Source organism: Schistocerca gregaria, chromosome 7 (assembly GCF_023897955.1).
Source record: "Schistocerca gregaria isolate iqSchGreg1 chromosome 7, iqSchGreg1.2, whole genome shotgun sequence".
Classification (NCBI taxonomy): domain Eukaryota; kingdom Metazoa; phylum Arthropoda; class Insecta; order Orthoptera; family Acrididae; genus Schistocerca; species Schistocerca gregaria.
This window is the reverse complement of record NC_064926.1, coordinates 408,784,592-408,795,203: the sequence shown is the minus strand read 5'-3', so window position 1 is coordinate 408,795,203 and position 10,612 is coordinate 408,784,592.

Below are 10,612 nucleotides of genomic sequence, written 5' to 3'. Positions count from 1 at the left end.
TGTCAATGTGTTCTTTTTTCCATTTCCAGGAGTGTAGATAGACGTACAGAACTCTCTGTTCAAGACAGAATGGAACAGAAGTGGAACGCTCAACAACTCATCCTTCACATGTTCTAATGACCGCAGTTGAAGTTCTGTCAAACTCCACGTGACTTTCGTGATTGTCAGATGACACAAGTTTGTTGTCAGGGTTGTTTCGTTTACGAAATGCCTGTGAAAATTTATGAGACTCAAAAAGGCGCATATCTGCCTTATTCTTGTTGGTGCGGAGTAATTTTATTTTGCCTCGAGCTTGCCCAGATTAGGGCTGATTCCAGACGCTGAAATCGCCTCCCTCAGGAATCCTACTTTCTTACGTCCAAGTTCTGAACTCGTTAGGTTGGCCGTAATTCGCTGATAATTAAAAGCATCGAGCATTTGGTCTGTAACTGCAATGTTGTATTCCCACGGCCTTTATACTGTATGACAAGTATGTCATGAAGATATAACGTCAATTGGTCTCTTACTGTTTTCAGGATCACAGAACTCAGTCTTCTAATGAAGATAGCCAACGACACAAGACATTTAGTCCTTACGTAACCTCCCAAATTGGTAGCACCGCCCAAAAAGTAAAAATGTCATGTAATTTCGACACGCAGTGTGCAGTTCAAAGTACCAGTAACTTTCCCACAAAGTACTGACATCAGCACACCCATGCCTTGTTAGCACTGTAATGATTCTTTTAAGACTTTGCCGTCTTGATCATGGCGTTAATTTTCCGTGAATCAAGAACATGCTGAGTAAAGCCGTTAGCAACACACAAGAGAGACTTATTATAAGAGCAGACTGCCTCCTCAATAATTCCTTCCTGCAGTACATCTCTAATCTCTTCCTGTACTTCATCTTTGAATACCAGTACAAAGATTTTTCGCTGTTATTTTACCTTGAATTGGTACAGAGAGATGCGGATTTTTCCTTGTGCATCTGAGTATATGGGTAAAAGTGGTAGTAGCATTTTCCTTAAATCCTCCCTTGTGTCAGTCATTCAGTGTTGTGTAATTTACTTTTAATTTCCTTGTCAACATTTTGAACTTTATTTCTGCCCGTTCCTATAAACATCACAGGTATTTAATTTGATCCTCTGTCTCCATTAGCGTAATCACTGAGATGAAAATCACTTCTTGGTCCGTAGCTTTCTACACAATGAACCTGTCTCTAAGTGCAACGTGATATTATATTTGTGCATGAACGGAAGTAGCAGCGTAAATTCGACGGTGAATCCCTGTATGAATATGAAATGGGACTAAACATGTGCCACTCACAAGTGGAATCAATGTGAGTCTACCCTTTGACTTTGGCTGTTTTCCTTTAAACAGAACCACAGAGCTTAACGTCTTTCACTTTCAGAACCAGCCAATCTGGTTCTCGGACACAGACATGATACGCAAACTTACCTATCGCTGATATTTGGCCAACAATGTCTAGCACTCATTGAAAAGTCCTACTGTCTATTTCTACGCTAATCACAGGTAATTAAGACTAACTACATCATTTTAATCTTCAAGCAGTCTTCGTGAGATGCTGAAAATTGACATGCATCATTCTTGGCTTCCCTGTTCGTTTACTTTCCAGGGCGAAAGCTACCTGTCAGTTACATTTCTTGATACTATTCCCCACATCATTCCTGTGGTTTCTTCGCAGATCTGGACTCCAGATCCCAACAATCTTCACGTCTCTCCCATGTTGATCATTGAGTCCTCTGTTACTGTTCCTCTCATCTGGTGGGTCCGATGCCTCCCCATGATCCATGGTTACTGTTCCTGTTCCACTTATTCCCATTCTTGCGGGCTGGGTGTCTCGCTTACCAGCTCAAATTAGTGGAGCCATATGGTTCCAGCTTGTAGTGAGTCTGCACAAAGTGTACAGGCTCTCTTCCTTTGCCGCCAAGATCAAACTCCAGTTCGTACAATAACCACTAGAATGCACTGATATCTCCCATGTCATGTCCCATGATCGTGATGTCTCTGTCTCACATGTAATAGCTAAGTTCGCCAGATTTATATTAATTTTGTCCGCTCATAACGTGGGTATAGTAACAGGTTGTGTCCCTCCACACTTTGAATTTTGTAGTGGATTTCGATAACGCAATTAAGCATAAGGTCACATCATTAAAATTCTCAATTTCACACGCTCTTGTTCCTTTTGTGCCCAGTACCCATTTAAAAATACGCAGTACTATTTCTCGTATGTGTTGCACTTGACCGCAGCTACTTCATAGTTACTGATGCTTCCCCTCGAAGAGGATAAGTAAAACTTATCTAAAATACTGCAGACCACACCCTGGGTAGTTCATCTCGAAATTGTCCGCCCCAGGTAGCTGAGTGTTCAGAGAATAGAATGTCAATCCTAAGGGCCCGGCTTTGATTCCCAGCTTGGTCTGAGATTTTCTCCGCTCAGGGGCCGAGTGTTGTGTTGTCCTAATCATTATCATTTCATCCCATGGACGCGCGAGTCTCCGAAGTGGAGTCAAATCGAAAGACTTGCACCTGGCGAACGGTCTACCCGACGGGAGGCCCTCGTTACACGATTCATCATCATCATCATCTTTAAATTATTAAATCCAGGTCTTTAGGTGGAGGCAGTTCAAATAGTCCAGGAGTAGTATGTATTTCTGCAAAGAGACAACGTGAGTATGTACATCGTCTTTATCAGATTCCTGACACACCATGCCTAGTGGTACAGATGGAGATGAGTGTTCCACCTGATCGCGTATACAGCAGAGTCAGTTTGTCAGCCGATGCAGTAATTCCTCTTCCTTTCTTCTTTCCTCTTTGTTCATGATTGGTCTGCTTTTCTTGATGTTATTCTGCAATCCTTTACTTCTACCACTTTCTATAAATAACTGGAATACCAGTTCGTGGTTTCTGTGGGTAGGGAGAGCCTGAATAATTTTTAACAAGAATAGTACTTGAATTTCTTACTGATACTTTAAATTACGGGGGCAGTCCTGTCCGATCCTGTGTCTCTTTGCAATGACAACTGTACAATTAGCTCCTTGACTTTAGTTGTTCTTCTGCGAATTTGCCTTTCTAATCTTCGATTATTTCAACATCTATAGGCTCTACATTCATTGTGCCTTTCATTTCTTGTGACAACGTACGTATCTAGTGTCACAACCATGAACTTGCTCATCATTCATTTGAGTTAACTGGTCTTCAGACTGTTTCATCGTCTCGATAGCTCTGATTTCGATGATCAAATCATCACTCCCCTTCACCTGATCCGCTAAATTGTACACCTCCTTCACGAAATTTTCGTTAATTTGTTTAAACTTCCTCTTAGTCTTTTTATTTTGCTGTTGTTTTTCTCTCGCTGTCGCTGCAAGTTTGTCTTGTCTTTTTGTAACGATCGTCGTTATTCTTTAGTTGTTGTTTCTTTTAAAAAGTTGTTCTTGGGAACTACTGCTTGATCCTGTCGCTATTCTTGCGATACTTTCTTCCATCTTTTTGTGGTTTAGTTTATTATCCAACATTACTGAATAAGACCAGATTCAAGATCAAATGGCGCCAATGGGGGAGGTATCAGTCAACGATTTGTAACACTCTGCGTTACTTCCTCGTTGTCAGTGGCTTCGAAGTTTTCCATTGCCTGTGACGTAACATTTTCCTCATTCATAGTGTAAAGGAACTGAAAATATTGTGATTTAATCGCAGAGGTGCTGAAAAATTGTTCCAGTGACACACCAGAGAAACATCTGGTAAACTTTTTATCTTTGAGAGACATAAGAACAATTTCGCCCTTCGTTTTTTATTTCTTGTATGAACGACTACTTTTTGTTCTGATGGGCTGGTGGGATGTCGTACTGTCTAATTACTAGTGTGTGTGTGTGTGTGTGTGTGTGTGGTAAATGAATGAGTTAAAAGACGCAAGATGTGTTTTATATTATTTTCATCGCACAACAAACCTTATTCCCATGCCTATGGAGTATTTATGTAAAGCAGAGAAGGCGAGTTTTAGATGGAACCGAAGATCTTCAAAACGGCGCTGCTCAACAATAGAGGTACGTGATTGTGCTCTCTACTTTCCTTTCGTGGCCGCTAAAATTACTTCCGTTTCGTTTTGCCGAGACATTCAGAACCTGCAATCTTCTTTTTCTTATAAAAATACTAGTCCGATGCAAAAGAAATACTCTTAGATTTAAATAATTGCCATTCTTTTACTCAGGCCACGGGGAATGATAGAACGTACGTGCCTCTACTCTGAATGTACGTTCGCAATCTCCGAGTGTGTTACGACGAAATTATTTCACAATGAAAATTTCTCATCAGACCGCAACCACTCGCACGCGAATGTACGTACCCTCTGAATGTATCTAGTCAGTCACGCGCGTTGTTCAAAAGCTTTACTTTTAATATTCAGTGGATTACATTTCCGAAATTAATTTTTGTTTATGCTGCAAATCGTACTTCACGCGAAGTATTTATTACGTAAGTTTCAGGCTCAATTTAATAAAAAAAAGATTCCGAATAATAGAAATAAAGAATAACAATCAAACAAATCAAACCTAAATAAACAGAAAGAGGGAACGTTACAATAGACACCGTTGCTAACTGGTGGCCACTATCTTGGTTATTACTCCTTCCAGTTTCTGTAACTACTGACTCCTGTAAACTATCATTCTGTGTTTCCCTAGCCTTGCTCTGTCACACAGAGTCCTGCCGGTAATCAGTAGCTAACACAGTGTCCGTGGATCTGATGAAATTACATTTTTCCGGAGCCAGATGAGTCTGAGCTTTGTCTTCGATAAGGATAGAAGCCGAAGCCATGAATTAAATTATGCGCCATGGCCGGGACTTAATTCTGAGTCTCCTGGATTTTGGGCACACGTGATAACTATTTTTTCTTGCTTTTTTCTTTTTTAACCATATTTACTTTGTTTCTTATATTTAACGCTACACTTTTTCTACAAGTGGCTAACCCTTTTTTATTTTATTTAGGATTTTTTTTATTCGTTACACCAATCCCACTTCAGGCGTTGGCCCCTATCACCCATAATACACCCAAAAACCTATTTAATATAAAAACAAAGACAAACCTAGTGCCACCACCACTTTCGTCCTAAATGCTAACTAGGACGATTATTTGCCACCCCTTCAGCCTACGCCCACGAACAAAAATTAAATACGCCTCTGAACGTTTTGTTAAAAAAGAAAAGGATAAAGAAAGGGGTAAAGTACTTTTTATTATACTTTATTTGTTTTTCATTTTGTATGTTTTCATTTGTAATTCTTTTTTATCATTTTTATCTTCTTCTGGGAGGTCGACAGCAGCCAGACGGGAGGGATGTGCTGGTCGTCTTCTCATTCAGCGGCGGTGAAACATCCTACAATTACCGTTGATGTCTCTCATCAGTCCATCGTGTGCTGTATCTCAATTCTTCTTACAACTGGTACACCCCAATGGTCTGGAGGGCGCGTAAACAACGACTCCAAGTTATTCGCAAAGAGCGAACCATACCACGCTTTGCACCGTAAAACCGTGTAGTTGTTCATTAAATAATGCACAAAGTCTAACAACCCTGCAACGCTCTCACTAAAACAAATAGGAAAATGCACACCCTTAACCCACACCGTGGCGTTATGACGAGCAGCAGGGTAGTAAGTGACGTCGGGATGGATCAGTTCGGTGGGTTCTAAGGATTGAGGCGTCCTTTACAGCAACAAAGCCAACAGCGCCGTGTGAGGAGCCAGCAGTCGGCAGCCGTACCACAAACGAAACGTTTCTTTTAACCTCGTCCATCTTCTCTAAAGTGCATGTACGAGCACGGGTTAAGTTCGGTATGCCCTGTTTCTGACACAAAGAAAAAGCGAAAAAACCATTTCTCGACTACGAAAACCCCACATACACAAGACGGCACAAGAAAACACATCCATAAGTTCAAACACAAACAAATAAACCCTCAAGAAGGTCAAATTTGAGGCTCAGGACAATGACAGGCTATCCTTACCTCATTCTTCTTGCTACAAGAAAAGCAGAAATTAGAACAGTGGTAGTTGAAACCATTTTTCTTAAGTGAAATTTTGTTGTAATTGTAGTGATCTCGCGTTGTTAACTGGTCTTTGAATGTACGAAGTGACATGAGGGATTAGCTGATAGCTGTAAAATTCAGACAAGACTTTGGATTATCGCTAGTTTTCGAGAAACGCGTGAGAATTTAAAAAGTGCTGGCCTAGTAAGTGTTGACTAACTGCTCTGTAGGCGCCCAAGTAGCCGACATTTCGCAAATTTTTAGCCTTGCTCTAACGAAAACAGATTCCTCGTCCCTGCACAAATATACAAACTATTCACAGCTGTTTGATACACGTATCTACATTGTTTAGGTACTGCTATTCGACTGTTGTTGGAGTTGTTAAGAACGAACCACGTTCGGTTAGTTTGGCGAATTTTAAAACTGACGAGTACCATATGAAAGCAGTTTTTGCCACCTTATATACATGTAGTTTACATTCCAAGTAATAGTCCTCTATTAGTTTTTCTAGAATGTTATTAAGGCACGCGTTTAATAAATAACTAACTTCGCCCTCCAAGACATGTATTTACTTTTCCTTTACAACAAAAGATCTGGTTCGACACTTAACTTAGGTAATGACCCCCTCAGGTTCTAATTCCAAATGAATTACATCAACCTCATGCTACTACAATTCAGTCAATCCTAGTGCCTTCTCCTATGCAACAGGTCACCCACGTACAGCTACCGAATGCAATATTCAGTAAGCATTCATCCGTGATGTAACTGTTGATGTTACTGCAAAGTTATGTCACGAACTTACTTTGTTACCAAATACTAACTAACCCGCTTAGCGTGCAAGCGTAAATTGATCATGAATAAAACTTCACCTTTTCTTCAAATGAATTATTTTCCTTTTATTTCTTTCACTTATTCTTTCAAGATAAATTTTCTTTCATCGACCTGTATTATTGTTCCTTCACTTACATTAACTTGGTATAAAATTAGAAATCGCATATTATTTTGATTTTAGGCACGATATACAGTCTTTATTCATAAAACGCAAACTACTATAAACACTACGTGATCAAAAGTATCTGGACACGCCCGAAAACACACTTTTACATATTAGGTGCGTTGTACTGTCACCTACTGCCAGGTATTCCATATCAGCGACCGCAGTAGTCATTAAACATCGTGAGAGAGCAGAATGGAACGCTCCGCGGAACTCACAGACTTCGAACGTGGTCAGGTGATTGAGTGTCACTTGTGTCATGCGTCTATACGCGAGATTTCCAGACTCCTAAACATACCTGGGCCCACTGTTCGAGATGTGATAGTGAAGTGGAAACGTGAAGGGACAGGTACAGCACAAAAGCGTACACGCCGACCTCGTCTGTTGACTGACAGAGATCGCCCACAGTTGAAGAGAGTTGTAATGCGTAATAGGCAGACATCTATCCAGACCATCACACAGGAATTCCAAAGTGCATCAGGATCCACTGCAAGTACTACGCCAGGCGGAGGAGAGAAAACTTGGATTTCAGGGTCGAGCAGCTGCTTATAAACCGTACAAGACGCCGGTAAATGCCAAACGACGCCTCACTTGGTGTAAGGAGCGTAAAGATTGGACGACTGAACAGTGGAAAAGAGTTGTGTGGAGTGACGAATCTCCGTACACAATGTGGTGATCCGATGGCAGGGTGTGGATATGGCGAAAGCCCGATGAACGTCATCTGCAAGCGTGTGTAGTAAATTTCGGAGGCGGTGTGTTGTAGTGTGTTCTTATTTCATGGAGGGGTCTTGCTCCCCTTGTTGCATTTCGTGGCACTATCACAGCGCAGACCTACATTGATGTTTTAAGCTTCTTCTTGCTTCCCGCTGTTGAAGAGCAATTCGGGGATGGCGATTGCATCTTTCAACACGATCGAGCACCTCTTCATAATGCACGGCATTGTGACGGAGCGGCTACACGACAGTAACATTCGTGTAATGGACTTGCCTGCACAGATTTCTGACCTGAATCCTATAGAACACCTTCGGGACGTTTTGGAACACCAACTTCGTGCCAGACCTCACCGATCAACATCGATACCTCTCCTCAGTGCAACACTCCTTGAAGAATGGGCTGCCATTCTAAGATACCTTCCAGCACTTAACTGAACATATTCCTGCCAGAGTGGAAGCTGTCAGCAAGGCTAAGGGTGGGTCAATACCATACTGTATTCCAGCATTACCGATCGAAGGGACCACGAAGTTGTAAGAATTTTTCAGCCAGGTGTCCAGATACTTTTGATCTGTCGAACGTTTGCGAAGGCTAGTGTTCCCCACTACGTACTGCTAACAAATCGAAAATAATTGGATATTATAGCCGTCACTCTCATTTCTGTCTGGAAGTATTTCAAAAAAATCTTCACCACTTCAGGCGATGGCTCTTAGTTAACGGTATCTCATTGAGACTGCAGAGAAATTTGGCTTCTTGACAAAGATTTCCTTGAAGCAGATGATGACACTATCATTTTTCATGGAATGGTTCCTACCATGGGCTCACTGTTTCACTAATTTCCTACAGAGCTCAGTAACTTGAGTCACGGACACTTCCAGTCCCCCTCCCTAACACACACACACACACACACACGAAAACCGAAACCACTCAATTCGTCAGAGAATTCTGCGCAGCTCTATTATTCGTTCTTTACGGAACACTATCAAAACTCATTCTGCTACCAAACTTCCCACGGATTTACATGATCACGACGATTACAGAAGTAGAAAAGGAATCTGGGCACTCTTTTAACAAGAAATAGGCCCTGACTGAGTCCTTCCCATGATGACGCTAAATGGCACATTAAACATTCGACTTACCCAACAGGTAGTAATACGACAGCTTCTTCAAAGAGCAACAAGGTCTGCCGGCAAGTTACGTAATCTTACTTGTGGCTCATTTAAAACTGTCTTGCGTCACAATTTCTTTTAACGATATTCACACTGTTTATGAGCGACTTTGTGAAACTCGATAGTGACCAGCGGGGCACTTGCCGGTGCTTGGGTTGTAAGCAGCCATACACTCCCGCATATATGTATAACAATCAGTCACAAACAGAAAATTCACAACATATAAAAATTCCATTCTTCAGTCCGCATTGACACCGATCTTTGATAAGATCAGGCGAATTGATCTCCCGTGATGTATCAGCAAATTGCGACACTTCACAAATATGACTAAATCATCGCAACTACCTGACATTCTCAGCTCTGAAGGAGGCGATGTATAATTTAGAATGCTGTAGCGTTCCTGAGGGAACACTTTATTAGACAAGATCGCAGATATTTTTACACTGATATCTAGTTTACGGAAATTCAATTTCCAGCTTCTGACAACTTATTACGAGGTAGTAGCGGCTTACGCCGTACTTTGAAGTTAGGCACTTTTTCACAACTGTAAAAAATTTGTCATAAATGTAAATCGCAGTTTTGACGATGTAGCTTGAAAGATCTGTGTAGACGCTATCACCTTGTACTAAGTGATCTGAAGGTGGCAGTTTAATTTGCTGAAACTATTGATCAACGTACAAATACTTGGGACCATGGCTAACTCAATCTTTCCAGAATATGACAACAGCATTCAATAAAATCATCAGTGTTCGCAAGCTTTAAGTCAAGGACTTGCCAACGTCTTAGTTTGACTAGCTATAAGACGAGTAAAGGTATCAGAAAACCGCCAGTGTCATGAGAAATCCTGGATCAGTGCAGCAAATTCGTAATTTGAGGCAATATAAAGCGACTGCGCATATCACAAGAAAGCGGATATCCGGAGAATTACCCTGCCCAGGAGTCACCAAATTATTATGTAAGAATACAGTTGAGCATATATTAGCGTACCTTCAGGACGCTAGCAAGGTGCAAAGAACGTGACTTGTACAGTGAACACACCGCTGTGCTGACGACTATGTGGAATATTAAAAAAAAAGGTTGCGCAATGAAAACTAATGAACAGCTGAAATTAAACAGGAGTGACCCAGTTAAATGTAAAATAAGGCTGCCATAACTCGCAAAAATATAATGAAAGAGGGTTTTCATCGAAATGCGAAATTAAACTAAATGTAACAACAAAATCAAGTTTATTACTAAGATGCATTAAATGGATTCCAATCATTTAATCGAATCAACAAACAAATAAAACAATTAATAATAAAGTGTGCAAAGATACAAACGAATTATACGAGGAACACGGTAAAGCCTTGGTTCATGTGGGTGGAATAGGAAGTGAAATGATGGAATTAGCTATGTGCACGTAAAACCCCAATGATTGAGGAATTAGACGAAATATTGAAGGGAAAGAAACAGAAAAGTGCATGTAAGCACCGTTAACCCTCCCGAAGTGCATCTTGAGTATAACTAGCTGACCCTGTGAATTAATGTAGAAAGGGAAAACACTAAATTGACAGAAACTACTTTCTGTTGTGACTTCTACTTTGTGATCCCCGCATCGCGACTAGAGCAAATGCAGCTTATGCTTACCATTATTCTAAAACTCAGATGCAGAGAATGGTTTCAGAGATAGCTGAGAGGTATTAGTCGAGCCCCTCCATTTATGATCAGCTCTATGACAACGCCTTCCTCTTT